Source organism: Mus caroli, chromosome 1, assembly GCF_900094665.2.
Source record: "Mus caroli chromosome 1, CAROLI_EIJ_v1.1, whole genome shotgun sequence".
Taxonomy (NCBI): domain Eukaryota; kingdom Metazoa; phylum Chordata; class Mammalia; order Rodentia; family Muridae; genus Mus; species Mus caroli.
The window spans coordinates 63,367,426-63,372,612 of NC_034570.1; positions in this window are offsets into that span (position 1 = coordinate 63,367,426).

The window sequence follows — 5,187 nt, forward strand, 5'->3', positions numbered from 1 at the left end:
TCATCTCCCCTAACTGTCAACCAAGTATTGAAACACATGGGCCCCTAGATACCAGTCTCATTCAAATCATCACACATGCCAAGAAGAGAGAATCCAGTCCTTTGTGCTCTGAGAGTGAATTTGCTTCCTTACTTAATTGTTAACCTCTTCGAGAAACACCTATTCACATAAACTCAGGAACGACTTTCCTGGTATGGGCATCTCCCATCTCATTCAGACTGACACATAAACTCACCACTCTAAGTGCCCTATTTTTAAACATCTGTGTCCTACGCGATGATCGAAGAAGCGAACAAGAGCTTTTCCACAGCACATGGGAAAGCATTTCTAACTGGATGCTACAGCATCTAAATGATGCTCTATGTATACTGTGGCATTGAGATTGAAGACTAAGGACAAATTCAAGGTAGAAAAGCTTGTTGGCAGCGGTAATGGTGATGCTCATTCTTTTGGACAGTGGTGAGCAATTATCTCCATGAAGGATTTTCATTACTTGGCATATTCTGGCAGCAATTTATAATGGCTTAAAAAATGCTTCTCAGACTGAAGGATTGCTCAGTGTATAAACGTGGTTGCCCCAATTGTGAGGGCCAGAGTTTAGATTCCCAGAATTCATGTAATAGCTTGGCAGGTATAGCTGCCACCTGCAATCCCAATTATTCAAGAGGCAGGGCTGGGATATCCTCAAACAAATCGACTAGGTAGACAAGCCAATTGGTAAGCTTGGCTTTCAAGTGAAAGACTCTACTTCAACAAAATAAAAGTGGAGAAAGACCCAGGAAGACAGCTGATGTCAATTTTGTTCCTCCACATGTACATGAACACATATGCATGTCAACTCATGCACATATGTGCATCACACACACACACACACACACACACACACACACACACACACACGCGCACACCCTATATACAAAAAAAAAAAATCTGTTTTCACTGGAAGGCATTGTTTTGTTTTATTTATTTATTTATTTTTATTTTTGTTTTTTGAGACAGGGTTTCTCTGTATAGCCCTGGCTATCCTGGAACTCACTTTGTAGACCAGGCTGGCCTTGAACTCAGAAATCCGCCTGGCTCTGACTCCCAAGTGCTGGGATTAAAGGTGTGTGCCACCATTCCCAGCTGGAAGGCATTGTTAATATCACAGGACTTGGGTCTTTGCAAGCTACTTGTTACAACTTCCATAAGGTGATATTTCACATAACAATGATTAACCTATGAGGGGGTTATTGTGCAGCACTCCAGAGAGTCCTTTTCAGTCTCTAGGTGGGTACCTATTATAACATTCTATTAAAGCAACAGACTTTTATATTATGAATTTCATATTACTAACATATAACTGTTGAGAAATTAATAAATATTTGGAGAAGTCTAACATAGTAATAACAAAAGTACAAACAAACTGTACAGGGGTTTGAAATTTAGTTCAGTAGTAGAGCATTTGCCTAGAATCCTGGGTTCAGTCCTCACTCAAATAGGGAAACAGACAAACAACAGTAAGGTCAAGTGTGATGTCCATGCCTATAATGTCATCACTTGGGAGGTAGAGGCAGGAAGATGAAGAGTTCAACTTCAACATCAGCCACAGAGGGAGATTCTTGCCACATGAGAGCCTATGTACAAAACAGAGACAGAACTACAAACCCCTATCCTATAGTGCTACAGTCTCCATTTAAAGATGAGAAGCCAAATCTTAGAGAAATGTTAAGAAATGTCTCATCCTTGTATGTCTAGTAAGATTGGGTTTAGAGTTATATTTTATTGATTTCAAAGCCTGAACGTGTGACCACAATACAGAATTTTAACAAATATTGGCAAAATTAACTAGGTCTTTCTTTTAACATAGTGCTTCCATTTGTCTCTCAATAACCATTATAGCTTAAACAAAATGATGCGTGGCCACATGGTTGGAGGCTAGGGCTGAGTATGGAGCGATCACCTTAGAAATAGTTTTTTTTTTTAAAATTAATATGATTTTTACTTTAACTTACCATTTAACAAACTTAATTTTAAAGTATATGACACATTTTAGTTGAAATTTTCATTGCAAGTAATTGTCTACTCCCATACTATTGTGACAGATGTAACAGAAAGATCCACAGGGGTGTACTTGGTTTCATTTCTCCAAATAACATTTTTCAACACTAGAATATACTATCGTAATCTGGTGAGCAGAGCCTTCAGTCTTATTTGAATTATTTTCAGATTTTATTCACACCCTTCACTTTTATTTTTACTTGGAAGAAAGCACAGTGTGTATCTGAGCATGTGCTGCCATCTTGGAATTCATAGCATGCATTCGTTTGTCGCTACGTCCTGAATATGGGATTGTTCCAACATCACGTTCATCTCCTTCCAGACCTCCCTGTACTTAAGTGTTGAACCAAACCTTAGTTTAGAAAGTTAAAAAGCCACTAAACCCACTTCATGCATCAAGCAAGCCCTGTTTCCACTAGCACACAAAGGTTGGATTTGGTCAAAGACTTCTGCTGTCAGTTTCTGAGAAACACTCAAACCTGCTCTGTTTCCTGAATGTGCATGCAAGACTCTGCCATCTCCACACACTTTGCTCTGTGAAGAAAAGACCTAAAGGTTGAAGCTCTTAGTCATATGTTTACTATACACTCAGTTATCCTTCATTTGAATTACAGAGATTCAATCATTAAAAAAAAAGTCAAATTTGTAACCCAGTTACTTGGTTTAGGCATGGGAGACTCTAGTTAACTCTTTATATCCAGCGCATTGCTTGATTTTATCAGCTGTGTGTCACATTACCGTCTGTTTACTGAACTGTTAACATGTAAAGACATTGTGCTTTATTTGAAATTAAAATGTAAAAGATACTTAACGCCGACGTTTAATATAAAGTGTTAAAAATAAATAAATAAAAATTTTAGAAAGTCCTATCCACAATGTCTATTGGTCAATAAAAACGCCCATCAAAGACTAAGAAATTGCAGAAGATTGTAGAGGAGAACACAAGTGGGCAGCACGTGCTTTAAATAATCTTGGTAAAAACATTCAGGGTGGGTATTCAGGACGTACTTTGGAGACACTTGACCAAACTGTGTTCCTTTCCCAGTCATCGGCACTGTCCGCTGACTGTGTCTCCAGAGGTTTTTCTCACCAGGAAATGGAAATAAGCCCATTATTTGTAAGAGATTAAATATTGATCACATTTTTATATTTATTTCATATTAAAATCTATACGTAAGTGCTTCATTATTGAGTTTAGTTTCTGTGTGATTGTTCAGTTCAGAAAACAGGATAATGGAGATTCACTCCAGCTGTAAATATAAAAATATTAATATAGTGTCACATAAAACGATGGAGCAGCCTCTTGGTTTAGTTTTAACCACAAAATGAACATTAGTAAGTGATTGGCCAGCATAATGAAATATTGGAGGAGGAACGGCTGAAAGGAACGTGAATTTGGTTTGAATCAAGATGAGAGAATTTCAGGATCTTCCACTGAACCAGGAAAACATGCAAACACTGTGTCTCATCTTCTGCATTTATGAAACCATAACAAGAGTGAGCGATAATCTACTCCTACACACATTATAGGGTCAAGCTATTGGTAACATGTGACACACATAAAAGTATGCCATGATTTCCACAAGTGTGCACTTCTAAATATTTTCATGTCTGCTTTAATCCCAAGTACCCTATGGTATAAATTATATTGAAAACAAATATTTTTTGCAATGAACCAAACATCAAGCTCAAAGATCTTGCATACCTTCTCAGAACCAGCCAGAGAAAATGGACTTTGACCTTAAAATTACTTTTTCCTTATTTATATCATAATACCTAGCCAAAACATGGCTGAATTGTGATGGGAAACCAGATTAGCTACAAAGAAGATCTTTTTACCTATGTTGACCCCATCTACACAGTATCTAGAGATGTCGGTGTGTTGCAAAACTGTAGAGGTATGTTTTGAATAACCTGGGGATGTTGAGGGGAAATGGGTGTATAAGCTATTAGCCTCACAAGATATTTCATTTCCCTTTATTTCATCTGTCATCATTCCTCTCCTTGACATTTCCCAGCACCTTGCTATCCGTTATTGCTAATTTATCATATACCATATTTAATACTAAGCATGACATGGTATTGATCAACCCATTATGTCTTTCCAGCTTGTCTATCTACTGCTCTGATGGCTTTACACTTTAGCTCTTTTGAATGATGATGTAATTTGATTCAGCATCTCTCGGTGACTACTACTTCTTGAGAATATATTAGGCACTTTGGTAGGCTGTTTCAGTTCTTTCTAGGCAACTGACAATAAATTCTCCTTAAACCTACTAACTGTTTTCTCATACTTTCATTTACAAGCTGCTTCTTGCATGTTTTTCTTCATGATTTTATCCTGGATTCTGTTTGATCACTAATCTTTGTGGTCTGCTTGGATAATCTTTTCTTCCACAGCTCCAATGCTAATCTAGCTACTAAGAAACTCCAGAAGCTAATCCCCAAGGCTACATCCCTACACTGAATATATCTAACTGGCTTTGTGGTAAATCACACTGATATCTAAATTCACTGAAGTATTCCTTTCCCTAAACCTGCTGGTACCCATTGTACATAGGTACTCGTGACTCATCCTTAATATCTTACTCCACCTATCCTCCACTCGAGTTAATAGTCCTAAAGAATCTACCCTGTATTCATGTCTAGTTTCAACTATCAGCATCTATCAGTGAGATACTGTAGATCGCACTAAGGCTTCCCATCTTTAAAAGCAATCTTCAGTTTGCTGTCAAAAGCATCTTTCTTAAATATGAATCTAGTTGTATCATTCCTCTACATAAGACATTTCAACAACTTCTCACTCCGACAGCAGAACTGAAACTCCTTGTTCTGACTCCTGAGCCATTTCATGAGCTGCCTGAATTCTACAAGTCAACGAATTTAGTGGCAAAAGTCAAAGTTCTGAGGCTATATAATTAAATTTAAGCCTTAGCCATCTGCTTATTCATCCACTTTTTAAAATACGATGTTTGAAAAATCAGCTTACAAAGTGATGATAAAACCTTAAGGCATTTCCTAACACTCCATTTTAACCACACGTCCTTCTCAGTCCCTATACTAAGCTTGTCCCTTCCCTTTTCCAGCTGTATCTCCCACTATCCCCACCCAGATATGCCCCTCCCACCATCCCCACCCAGATATGCC